At 32.4% G+C, this 14,230-nt stretch overlaps 1 protein-coding gene across 1 annotated transcript in view; it reads right to left on the bottom strand.

The window, feature by feature from the left end:
- Positions 1–10,922, bottom strand: part of LOC124355986 — a 76,706-nt gene extending 65,784 nt beyond the window's left edge. Inside the window, exon 1 of the mRNA XM_046807134.1 lies at positions 10,853–10,922. The gene's annotated coding sequence lies outside the window, so the exon portion shown is untranslated. The remainder of the gene's footprint in view (positions 1–10,852) is intronic.
- Between the last annotated feature and the right edge of the window lie 3,308 nt (positions 10,923–14,230).

Here is a 14,230-nt window from a genome sequence, read left to right as displayed (position 1 = left end):
TTGCAATAACACAACTTATAGTTTAATTGTCATAATAATTAATTATTCATTGAGTATTGTTAGTACAAAATTAGGGCTTTTTGAATAGAATAGAACATTTGATTTAGAGTGAAAATGTATCGTGTTTATTGTAATATTTTAATTAATTTCTTTAAAATGTTTTTAAGGTTAAAATTATATTTTAGGATTTTAAACGTAAACAAGAGAGTAGATATTATTTCTTGAAACACCGTGATTTTGTTATGGTAACTATGGTTATGGCATACGTCCATAATCCTGTTATCCTGCTATAAAATTAAATAATAATTATCCGATACATTACTGTAGATTTAGTTAAACACTTTAACAATAATGTGAGTGTTTTTGAGTTTAAAATTATATATATCTATATATATATATATATATCTATATATGCCGATTTTATATATAAGATAAAAATATATTATTATATATAAGTAGCCCCCGTCACTCATGGTAACGTGACGTATCACTACAATTACGGCTTCATAAATATGCAGGGGGACATTACCAGCGGCACAGTTGGCATATGTATAGTTTATTATTGTTCCAATGTTTCAGCTTTTAATCTGCCCCGTGTTCGTGACAGATATGGTTTTACAGCAGGAACCGCGCAGCACGCGCATTTCACACGGGTTGTTTAATAATGGTTTCAAATAATTTCCACAGTCACGAAACTCGTGTTGCAACATCGTGTCGTATATCAATGCATGTTCTGTGTGGTTCATTCAGTGTTACAAATTATGACCGATTCCTATGCTTTTATTAGCTGATTCGTATGCAAGATAATCATACTAAATGAACAAGTTGATATAACAGGATTGCCTTTAAGAATGTTACGTTCAGCTCCAGTTCACCTTTCACTTAGTGCAGCGTTTGAAGTTTGACGCTGAGACACAATTGTGTACGTGATGAGACAATGAGAACACAACTTCATCTTGACAACATTTGTTTGTAGTCCAGGTGTGTTTGATGACGGAACGATGTGGAGAGTTCGTTTTGAGCTTCTTCGTCGCCGACTGTTTTGAATTTCTTCAGATGGATATTGATTCCAGATTCAAGGAGTCAAATCTGTCACAGCGTTAGACTTCAGACGCTGCACTAAGTGGAAGGTGAACTGGAGCTTAACTTAACATTCTTATTGAATAAATTCTTCCCTCCATTGTTCTACGTTATGTGTAGAAAACTCAGTTGCTCCACCGTGATTTGAGATCGTCCATTGCTCTACGTGTAAGATTGTCTATTTTGCCATTTCAGAATATCATGACAATGACAGAAAATAGTACAAAAACGTATATTTTTCCCACATACTGTTTAATTGTTATTATTACGTGTATGAAACCCATACTGTTATATAAAATTATTTTTATTCCGTGCGTTATTTAGTTATAATATAAAATATATCAAACATAATAGGAAACTACTTTCGCCATTTAACCACCTGAAAACAAATGAAACTAAAATTAAGGCTCATATCGTAGAAACTTGGTTACTATAGACAGCGATAGAAAGATTTCCAACCAAATAGTGGATATTGGTATGGTTGGTAGTGCCGATGTAAAATTATTTATTTACGTAGCTCATTGTCGGTGTGTCAAGCTAAAAATATAGTCTGTGAAAATAATATAACTTTATGTTTATATTTTTTTAAATCTTCAATCCTACCATGTGGATTCCTACCAGAATAGTAGCGTGTAACAAGCTCATTCTTCATTTAAGAATCATATTGCAATTTATTTGTGAAAAAATAAGCTGCGTACTTATGTAACAAAAATTTATCCTTTACCCCTGGACTAATTCTAGTTACAATCCATATTACTCAAATGATTACCTGTCTTCTTCATCATTCTAATTATTCATTGTTTAATAGTTCATTACTTCATCATTATGTACAGTAGAATTACATCTCTTTTGTTTTACGTATCCAGAGGGTTACATATCACAATGGTTATAATTAGCCAAAATAGCCCGATAATGCGCTGGTTTATTCATTTTGTGTAACATAAATCTGCAAATTATTCACACACCTGTTTTATTTTTACAACTTAGATGTATAAAACATAAATCCTCATGTCCCACTTTTATCACGTACACGGTTACAGGAATAACACGTTATTTATATATTACATTTGAACTCAAAGGAACATACATTTTAATAAATAGCACTTACAAAAATATTTGCTTTTCCTCGTAACGTATGAATGCAAGTTAGGATATTTGCTTCGATAGATATTTATAGAAGCAATAACTTTGTGTTAGGTCCTGTGGCAAACTTTTACAGTAACAATCACACGAAATGATCATATAAAATGAGGGCAAACGAGCATATAAAATTGATTTTTAAAGCAAAAGAAAAAATATGCTTACGGCATGTAATACACAAGCAGTTACTCGAACACGTGTTGTATTACTTGGAGCACATTACTGAAAGACAGTAAGTTTCTTCCCTCGGAAAAGGTGTCTCCGAGGAGTGAAAGTACATGATTCAATTGTCCCTTGAAGTGGGCCATGGCGCACAGTCTAGTCATGTGGCGGAAGTAAGTTTATTTTGTGTGTTCTCATTCAGTTCCCGTTATGTTTTTTTTTTTTTACTCTACGATATTTTAACTTACGCTTTATTGAAATGGTTTAATGAATAACCTGTATTCATTTGTTCAGAATAAGAAAATTTACATAAAGAATAATATGGAATGTTCTCCAAGCTCCAACTAGCATCATAGTGGATCACTTATGTTTGGGTTATAACATTCTACTCTAAGCAATGCTGGATACAACAAAAACTGATGTTTCATTAATATTTGAACAACTCCATAGATGTCCAGAACCACCACATCATTAACCGCTAATGCCGATGTTTTTGAATAAAAGTTTTTTTTAAGGAGAAGCCAATCCCCTTTTATGCCTTATTCTGCCCGTCCTCATGGGCGATTGGCCTGTGAGAGGATCTTATCAAACAGACAAAAAGGGAGAGTCGATACAGTACAAGGTCGATGGTACTGAAAAAAGGTGCAAGGGTCACTGACAGAACTCGAACCAGCGCTATCTCTAACTCAGACTCAAATTCCAACGTCTTCGGCCTCTCGGCAATCGGGGCACTTCCATTGTTGATTGATAAGTCTAATTTACTGCAAGGGTGGCTGATTCAGTGGATGAAGTTACCTTGGTGTGAGGGGTTTTTGCAAGCTTGTTGTAAGCCTAAACATGAGGTAGTACTGTCTACTCTCTTTGCCTGGAAAAGGATGTGGTAGACTAGCCTCCTTTTTAACAAGATGAAATGACTGCATGGTAATGCTCTCTATTTATTTCCAGATGGGCTTGACATGAGATCCTGACAGGAAGCGGCTCGTATCCTTATATTTGCCTATCCTGAATATCCTGTAACTCCGGAAGCAGCGCAGAGTATTTTTAGGATGTAGTCCAATGAAATGTTTCCTCAGTATTCTAAGTGAAAAATACATACGCTACCAATATTCACTAAGCAAAGGATATGCAAATTTGTGTTCTAGCTGGAACAGTTTCTGCACTAATAAATTCGACGTGAATGGGTTTCATTAGATTTCGGCTTTAGAGATTTAATACATCAACATTCTCAGACATAGTTTTAGCTAGGGTACTCAAGACTGTAAAGGCAAGTGTTATTAGGGGCGAGAAGAATCCAGTGACTTGAAGTTATCCAGAGTGATGGAATCCAAATCAGAACGAACAATTAAAAGATGATAAACATTACAGTCATTATGTGTTGAATTACAAGTAACAAAAACTTGGCGTTTCAAAAACTTTGAGACGATATAAGATTTTAACTAAAATATTTAGTTTAAAAAATTTTTATAAATGGGTAAATTAAAATGTTAGGTATCATAAGGAGTGACACTGGATTAATGATATGCAGTTTGTTTGGTCCTCAGGTTCTATGACATGATTAGTGCAAACTCCCACGGATACGAGTGAAAGCGACATTTATCAGGCCCTCCCTCTCTACCACTCAACCTCATGTTATAACCAATTTATGATTCTTATGGAAGAATGTAAATTATTGACATGTAATTCTTGTAATTAATAATAACAACATTCTTAAGCTTATATAAAATACAAATCTCAGTAGTCGTTAGTTTGAGCGGTCTAAGTCGTTGGACTTTGGGTCTGAGTTAGAGATAGCGCAGGTTCAAATCCTGTCTGTGACCGTTGCACTTTTTATCAGTACCATCAACCTCGTACTGTATCGACTCTCCCCCTTATTCTGTTTGATAAGATCCTCGCACAGGCCACTGGCCCATGAGGACGGACAGAATAAAGCTTAAAAGGGGATCGGCCTCTCCTTTTTTTAAACAAATAAAAAAATCACAATGTAAAATTGAAACTACATTTGAATTATTCAAATAATTACAAGAACAAAATACCAATAAAAAAGAAAATTAAGAAGAAATTCACCTGAACTCATTCATTCTAAACAAACTGCCTGACCATATGCACTACCAACCGCCCCCCAGCAACAAGTTCCTCATTCTCGTCTCGGAGCAAATAAGATGCACAATAGCGTTCCAAAGCCGATAAGCCTGGTCTGAAAACGCCCTATTAAACATTATTGATGAATTAATTGGGATTAATAGTAAATGTAACTCCCTTTTTGTAGATCATGCACTAATATCGGCAAAATAACTCACTGTAAGTTATCAGATAGGAGTTTTAGATTTTATTATTGAATGTATAGCAGAAAGAATATAGGATTAAAATATTTCTTGAATTTTTTAGGATTGAGTTGGAATTTAGAATTTGAGGAACTATTTCAAATATAGTGCAACTGATTCTGTAGGTAAACAAAAAATGTGTTAATTCTAAAGTTAACTGGACACAACTCTTCCAACGTTGACTCCAAAATAATGTTGTTTTCTAACAAGCCAAAAACGTTATTTTGTGTGTATAAAACTAATCTCCCCAAGATACTTTCCTTTCTAGTCCAATTTGTTTGTGAACTTATACAAGATGTGAGTTTTGAAGACAGTATTATATATATGCGGTTTTATAAATACACAACTGAATAAATATACTATTTAAATATTAAGGTAATTTCAATGTTTAGATCTTTCAATCTTAAATTTATAATTATTAACGAAGTTTACATTATTTCTCATATATATGTTATTACTTTCACAACCATGTAACTATTACTGCCGCAAATAAAGAAACATGTTAAAAAGTACAAGTATTACGATTTCGAGGTATACATTAAGATTTAATCATTAATGAGGGCAGCTGCGGACAATATTCGTATTTTTCTACAAGCATTGTCAGTAGCGATTACTTTTTGTGCTAGCAGTTTCTGCAAATCCTTGTGTAAGGCAACCACCACAAACACTAGTTAATATTTTCCCTCAAGTGTTTGTATCACTAACGACAAAACCGTGAACTATACCAAGTCTATAACTTGTTTCTATATTTTATTGAATATTATAATTAATTATAAAATAGACAAAAACTACTACAATCCTTGCCTATCTCACGTCAGTAGTCGGGATTGTGGAATTTCTATATTAGGGATTTGGGATTTTTCCACTGATTGTATTCATTAAGTCAGCTTGATAACTATTCTTGCTCCCAAATCTACCAACTTGAGAGATTGGTAGTAATTTGTATTTATCTATGAGCCAGATATGCACAAACGATGAACAAGATATGGAAATAACTTCTAGTTAATGTATGTTCAGAGATAAGGTTTAAAACAAAAAAAATCCTTTTGAAGATCTATGAATACCAATGATTACGTTCAGTTTTAGGAGTAGTGTAAGCCATTAAGAACCCAAATTAGTCACAGTATTATATAATATATACATAACACAGTAATATATGTGTGTGTGTGTGTGTGTGTGCGCGCGCGTGCGTGTGCGTGTGTGCGTGCGTGTGTGTGTGTGTGTGTGTGTGTGTGTGTGTGTGTGTGTGTGTGTGTGTGTGTGTGTGTGTGTGTGTGTGTGTGTGTGTGTGTGTGTGTGTGTGTGTGTGTGTGTGTGTGTGTGTGTGTGTGTGTGTGTGTGTGTGTGTGTGTGTGTGTGTGTGTGTGTGTGTGTGTGTGTGTGTGTGTGTGTGTGTGTGTGTGTGTGTGTGTGTGTGTGTGTGTAAGATATTGTGTCTAGTTAATTTTTCTACTCACGACTCACCTGGACTCATTACAAGATTTAATTCCATCCAAGGACTTAGTTTGCATCATTTAAAATTATTGCAGGAAGAATAATACCAATTCCGCCCACCCATTACTGTTTTAATCAAGTTACCTAAATCCACTATATTTTCTGTCCAACTGACCCTACTTATGTTAACGTTATAGTGTGCATTTTATAGTGTTCTCCCACTATACCTCTGAAAATTATCATTCCGTCCAGCATGCAAATGCTTTTCAAACATTGCTGGTATCTTTTCCTCGTAAAAATGATTCGTGACATATATTTATCGGGAGAAATATACGGTACGTGTCAATAAAAATGACAGGTTAAGGTTCTTCAAATCTGTTTAACTCTTTTGCATTTATAATATTATTTTAAATTCCTAAATATCAGAAGATGTTCTCATATGTTTCATCTAAGTAAAACCAGAGATTTTGACACTTGGCAAATTCCTAATCGGACGCTTCTTACTGGTGTTCGTGAAACCTCTTTTCATTGAAATCTAATGTATTACTAGAATAGTAAAATAAGCAATAGAGAGTATTGAGTTATTTCTTTGTAAAACGTTTCGACAATAGCCACGAACTAGAAGGCATTATTAAATTGTTTATCGTGGTTCCTAATGGAATTTTTATTTTTTTACAATCCCATACAGTGGACTTATGAATACTAATAAAACGAGTTTTTTTAGTTTTAAATATCATTATAAGCTTTTCAATGGTTTTAGAGGAAAATTTCTCTATGGATTCTTACGAATGATTTAAAATCGTGTACATCATACCAGAGATTTTTTATTACTTTCTATTTAAAAAAATACCTGATTTGGTATGAATGAATCATCATTTTATTGGAATCCATATAAATTCATTGTGTTAACCACAATAAGTTTGATCCTTTTTAAAAGGTTTAAGCACTTCAGAACCTATAGGACAAGTTTATATATAAAGAGTTAATATATCGTTAGTAAAAAATGTATAAATGTTTATTTCTATCCTCGATATCTTCAATTTATTTTATTGATATCAAACCGACAGAGGTTGGCCTAAAGAGGCCTTTAGGGAGTTTTAATTACTGCCTTTAATTTTTCCCCATATTATTGAGTTCCTATTTTTTTCTGTCCACTAAAATTTTAGTTGGTACAGGGCAGAGATTATTATTCTGTATTACCAGTACAGAAAAAGAGGCAGGGACAGCTTTCAAATCTAACAACACAGAACGATAGCTTTGAACGCTTGCCGTCACAAGTTGGTGTCAGACCAATCAATAGGCTCCCGATGTTATCAAACAACTCAATGATGAAAGAATTTTAAACTCTTCTAAAACGCCTCCTAGTTTCAAAGGCTTTTTATTCTATTGATAATGTCATGATGTGTCACTGGGATAGAACATTCTTGAATTTTTTGAAAATCAAAAGTAACAACGAAAACCCTTTGTTTTGATCAGTATGAAGTATTTTATGTCTTTACAACATAATTTATATGACGTATTTCCCTAATTTACTCTTTTGCCGGATTCAATTCAATTTTTAATCGCCCCTACGAAATTTAGATAATTATTATTATTATAAGCACAAAACATACTGTACGACTCAATTTTGTGGAACTCTACCATTCGGTCTTACTTTAAGAATAGTTAATTAAGAGCAATTAAATATTTACTACAAAATGCTCTCATAAATATTTCAGAAAATAATTATCGTGGAAACCCATTACCTTTGTCTTTTACAACCTTTTTAATTAAACTGTGCAGCTTCGAAGGTTTTAATGTTGTGTAAGCTTTAAATACCGTACCTTTGGAGATGGACGGTAAACAAACATTTATAACTCAACTAATACTTCAGTTGCGTCTTAATATTAATTCTTGTTTTAAATCTCACAATTAAATTTTAATTGTAAGTTTCTATTATATTTAATAGATTGTAATCCTTAATAAAGTCAGGACTTTAATGTCTTTAAATATCTTAGTAGTCTACTCAGTTGCCTAACGGTGAAAATGCGTCAAGCAAAATTATAACAATTTGGGTATTTTCTATGATGAATAAATTAAACGTAATCATATCTGAAAGGTTGTAAATGTCCACTTAGGATCAATGATGATTATTTTATATAATAAATAAGATAACATAATCTCGAATCGTGCTAGTATTAAATATTACTAGTAATAATATTTTGCTAAGAATTAATTACTTCTCGATTTTTAACAACCTTTACTATCTGTATCTCAATATTGCAGGTATGTTTTAATGTTACCACATTAGTCTAGTTTGGGATAATGATTCCATTAAAATTAAAAATCCCACGTAAATCAAATTAGGAAAACCTGGTATTAAATTATTACAACTAAAAAAAAAATTGTTTCTTAAATTTCGTCTAAAAATAATTTCTTCTAAGTAGTATTTCTTTAATTGTATAATACTTTTATTGTATATTAAGACATCAAGGGTGTTATATTTATAAAATTTAAGAAAAGCCTTAAAGCCGTATTCAATGCTTTGTTAAGTATTGATTTGAATTATTGTACTTGCCAAGGAGTTGGTAAATACAAGTTACTTACTACAAAGCTCGGACACAATTTGAAACAAACTATAACAAATGATAGACGGCAAGCTTACTTAGCTAAGCATGCTTATAGTATATTATTCATGTTTCTGATTTTTTTTTAGTTTAACTCTTTTTAATTCAAATCTTCACTGTTAAGGGCATTCACGTTTGGGCCAACATTTTTATAACCAAAATTATATTTATAATTCGTCTATATTTTTGGAATTTAATGCTATGGTTTTGACGCCATATCAAATTTGGAGTAACTTTGGACCTTTTCAATGTTTTACAAGTTTTGATAGTTATTTGAAATAAAAAAAAAAATAAAAAAAAAAAAAAAAACACTTTAATTATTTATGCGTCATTACAGTACAAACACTGCATGGGTCCTCCTTTCTAAAACCTTTCTAAAAACAACAAATAATATGTTTTATCAGATTTCTTATAAATTTTCATAAATAGCAATTAGTTTTTAGCAAATTTCTATTTGGTATATAACTTTCAATTTTTTTATATATAACAAAAAAGTGCCAGATTTGCACCCACATACAAGATAAGTGTGATTATAAATCTATGTTAATAATTAATATCCTCCATTTACGTACTTATGTTATTTTCATTTAAGTTTACATTATAATAAGTGAAATTAAACCAAAACATTTTAAATTTTTATTCTTACCACTCATCTATTTATTTTGAGTTTTATATTTTTGTTTTGGACGTACACCCGTTTGCTTTAGTTTTTCTTACAAATCGTAAGTACTATATATAAAATCAATGCTTTTACAAAAATTTAACAATACGATTTTCAATCTTCTTCATAATATTTTAACAGTGAATGTGTGTGGAAAATGCATGTGAGCATAAATAGAATAACAATCAAATAATGTTATTTTACGTAGGATAAATGAATTATTTATTTACTTTTAAATTTTATTAATTCACACATATTATATCAGCTTAATTTTTTTACCACTTAAAGACTTTAAAAATACAGATTCCGTTCATAAAACGTCTTATAACAGTTTTAAAAAGCAATACTATTTTACTTGACTATACGTTTCTTACTGGGCCAAAGTTTTGTCTTTAAAAATCATTACACTGGTTTTTATACTAAATCACAGTTTTTTTAACAACGACAAGAACTGATTGTCTGGTTGTTTTTTTTTTATTATTACAACTGAGTTTCTTTATTATTATTCAAAACAATATTACTTGGTTTATTTTCCAGTAGTAAACCAATCTTTTATGCATTACATATACAACATATAAGATTGAACCATCAATCATCATATTAAAGCCATCATATTACGAGTTCATATAATAATTTTCGTATTTCCAAAAACTTTACACAATGTTAAGTATTAAAAAAAACACTATTTGGGCGCCTTAGTAAGTACAATTAACTCAGTATGCATTGAAAAAGAAACATTAGGCTCTATGGAAATTTTTAAGAAACTAAATAAATATTAAATTCATTTATAAGTAATTTTGAGACTAATTGCTTTGATAAAAAATAGAGTGAATGATAACAAATATAAAAGACAAAAATGACAGATATTTGATTGCGCTAGTTCTTCAAAATAAAAGATCAATATTTTATTATAATACGCGTTAAAAGTATTTTTTTCCTATTTGTAATTAGTAACATAGAAATGAAATAAACGTTTAAAATTGTAGTAATATTTTCGTATAGTATCGAGTTAAGCTAGTTAAGTAAGAGATCGGTTACCAAATTAAAGTTTTATAAATGAAAATAAATCGGAGAGCCTAACGATAGAGACGGGGTAGAGTAAATAATGAATGTAATTTACAGTGGCTGGCTGCGCGAGCCAGCTATGCTCTGAGGGTGGCCGGCCAGGCCACCTGTAGAATCAAAGCCCGGACCTGTATGCTTCCCTTCCATCCCATCGTTCCCTTCACCTGTCCTGTATATTCCCATCACACATCTTGTATTGTCAGCTCCTACCGCAGTGATAGTTGAAAATTTCAGACTTGCAGAACGAGCGGGTTTAATTATCCCTGTGTGTGTGTGTGTGTGTGTGTGTATTGTGGAAATTTGTATTACAGTGTATTGGGGTACATTCACAGGTCCCTGACCTGATCAGAGAGACACTACAGGTAGAGTGAGGTAGTAGGTACCTGTAGGCAGTATCCTGTCAGGTGGAAGTCCCTGTGACGGTGCCTAGCAGCACGACCACTCGCGGAGAACTGACGGAGTGTCTCGTCCCGGCTTGGGCAGGCGCACACCGGTCTGTCGATGTACGGAGACCCGCCAGGTGAATGGCGACTCCACTCCCACCCCTCGCCGCCTGCGCCCGCTTGGGATTCTAATGGCTATACTTCACTCTAGTGTCGGTCAATGGTCGTGCAACTTGTGGTTATTGGATGTAAGAAGCCTAGCTTCCTTCATTTCAAGTGACACGTGTAAAAATTATGAATAAATATATCTATGTGTATTGTTAGAAAATAAAACTTTAGTGTACCAGCCATATTTTTGCCAAGCAGTACGAACAATTCAAAAACTAAAATGGATAAAGTCAATAAATGCAAAACATTTAGATTCTTTGAAATTCAAATTCCCAAAGTCCAAATTCAAATTCACCTCACTGATCTTAGTTATAATTATTACAAACACCAGAATATTTTGAATTACTGTTATTATTATTAAACATAAGACTATTTCAAATAATAAATAACACATTTCAAATTCAGTAAGTTAAGTTTCTCCCCTTGAATGTCTAGATAAATCAAATCAAATCGAAATCGAACTTATGTCTATACCTAAGTTATAAAAACACATATTACAATTTTCTTTAGCGTATTAGTCCCAATGCATGATGAAACGTAAACAAGTTTTTGTGATGAAATTTCAAAGTTTTTACATACTGGTGCGTATACTCTACAAGCCAAAGCCTTAATTAACAGACTATCCTAAACACCTACTTGAATAGATTTAACTATTGCCTTGAATGAATGTGCGATTACAAATACATTGTTTCTGAACTTTTACTCACATAAATTAAAGTTTAAGGACATTTGTTTGGAATATCCTTACAGATTCTTTGTAAAATATACTATCGATCTTATGAGAATGAATACCTTAAGAGTTTTAAGAGGTTCTAAATATTATTTTAACACATACATAATATGTAATAGCCAGATTTTTAACCAAAAATGCAATTTCTATAAATAATATAATTTTATATTACTTTATCAAACGACCTAATCAAAATTATAATTGTGAAGTTTCAGTTTAAAATTAGTTTACAATTTTATATTTGGATAAAATTTAGAGTTCACCTATGGACATAAGTTCATAGTGTGAAGAAGAAAACACATTAAATAGCTTAATTACTGTGTATATTTACTGAAGTGCAATAAACTACGGAATTATTTTCCATAGCTTACACATACATAATACATCAAAAGTATTTGGCATTATTTTACGTAGGCTTTCATTTTACAACATGATTTTATGCACTCTTAACCCTCTGGGATGCTTGGGTTTTCATTTTGTAATTCTTGACTTTGACATTTATGCGATATGAAGAACACGCATACTTCAGGAAAATTACGAAATAAAATGATTAGTAATTTTTAAACTAGTAACAACAATATCAAGCAACCTAATAGTTTGCTGTCTAATACATTGAAACTTATATTAAAATCTGAAATATTAAACAATAATTTGGAAATATCACAAGGGGTATTGATGACAATAACGGTGGTCACAGTTCTAAATTATTCAGCGGTAATAAGCTCTGCGGTACAACCAGATTGGGTCGTAATCATACCGCAAGGTTAACCACCTCATGCTTCACATATGCTCTTTACTGTGTTTATTACATCCCCACGGTGGTGAGCCGAAAGTTTTACAAACCCATGAAAAATCAAAGTAATTTGTTACTTGCGCACATGATCCATACAATTTATGGAGGATTTTTAATCGTTGTTTAATGAAATAGGCTACTTTGGTTCATTATATTGGTATCTGAACAATTGTTTATTTTGGCAATTATAAAATTAAAAGTTCAGTATGAAACGACTACTAATGGGACCCTTGTTAATTAGAAGAATATTATCAAAATTTCAATTTTTCTCCACGAGGAAAGAAGACAAATATTAAATTTTTATTTTATCAAAAGAACTGATATACAAACAATATACCATAGATAAAAAAGCTAATGGACTGATGGTCTCCAACTTTATTAATAGAGCATTTCAGAATATGAAAGGTAAATTTTTCCTGGATAAAATGTTTATTTAGGTAAACATAACCAGTAATAAATAAAAAAAAATTCACGTAAAATATAACACACCGCCTCATACAGGACGGAAAAGGTTATACAATATTGCACCAAATACAGTCAATGCGATTTCATGTTTTTCACAAGTAAATTGAAAATTAATCATGCTTGTATCAATGGATTGGCATATAAAACAATGTACCAAACGTGTACTGCATGCGCCAAAATAAACGTTACTGAAACTGTATCATCACTAGTTTGTTTCTTAATCAGCTGTGTCAACAGTTCATTGTTGTTACACCTTTGTGTTTGTCATTTGTTTCTCACGTGAAGTTAATTTTTGCTGACATTTTGCTAACTACTACAGAGATAGCTTGTTTCGTTGAGCATTATTTTCACTCATACGAAAGTACTTTGAGTGCTGGTGGGCTAAGTTTGTCACACACCGCATTACATTTCAGTAAAGTCTTCTCAAAAACCCCGTCTAGTATTGTTCTGACCATAAGATTCTGAGAACAGTTAGTGTTTTCACACAGCAAAATGGCTCATCTACTACTATCCGTAAAACTGAAATCTAAGGAAGAGATATTACTGCAGCAAATATAGCGGTAACCAAAAAAGAAGCCTAAACCGAACATCTCTTAAACTAAATATAAGCAATACATCGTTTAGAATTATGTTCAAAGACATTAGTGATTTTCTAACGAGATTCATACTGGGCAACATTTGCACCTTGAACAAAAAATTCTGAGTTAAATTCTGCGCTTCAATGTTGGCAATTCGCTATGGTGAACCTAAGTTTCTGAGAAAATGCATGATTTTCAGATGATTGTCATGTGCACTTCAACGATTCATAATCAAGTATACAACGCATTTTCTTGGATTTGACAATCCGTACGTGTTGTAGATAGCCCAAGCATAATAAGCATGTGAACTTTGGGTGCGCCGGATCAGGGAGAAACATAACTGATCCGTACTTTGTTGAAGACAGCAATAGAAACCTTCTCATTGTAAATCAGGGCTAGTCAGTAGTCATTCTTTATCGTTTAATAGGAGCCCTCAGGAGATTTAGTGATGCATGTAACCTTCGTTCACAATGGTTCCAGCAAGATGGCGCAACATAGTGAAGCAGTTGCTGTCAAGAAACTTTTGGTAACTGCCTCATCTTCCTTATAACAAACTTTCCTTATCCAGCCAACTCTCCTTATGTTACACAGCCTGAGGCCGATGTTTGAGGGATTGTTTCGAAATCAGAAAAATTTGTCTTCTG

The sequence above is a fragment of the Homalodisca vitripennis genome, chromosome 2 (assembly GCF_021130785.1).
Source record: "Homalodisca vitripennis isolate AUS2020 chromosome 2, UT_GWSS_2.1, whole genome shotgun sequence".
Lineage (NCBI taxonomy): Eukaryota > Metazoa > Arthropoda > Insecta > Hemiptera > Cicadellidae > Homalodisca > Homalodisca vitripennis.
Note: the sequence above shows the minus strand (reverse complement) of the source record. Positions and strands in the feature narration are given on the sequence as shown.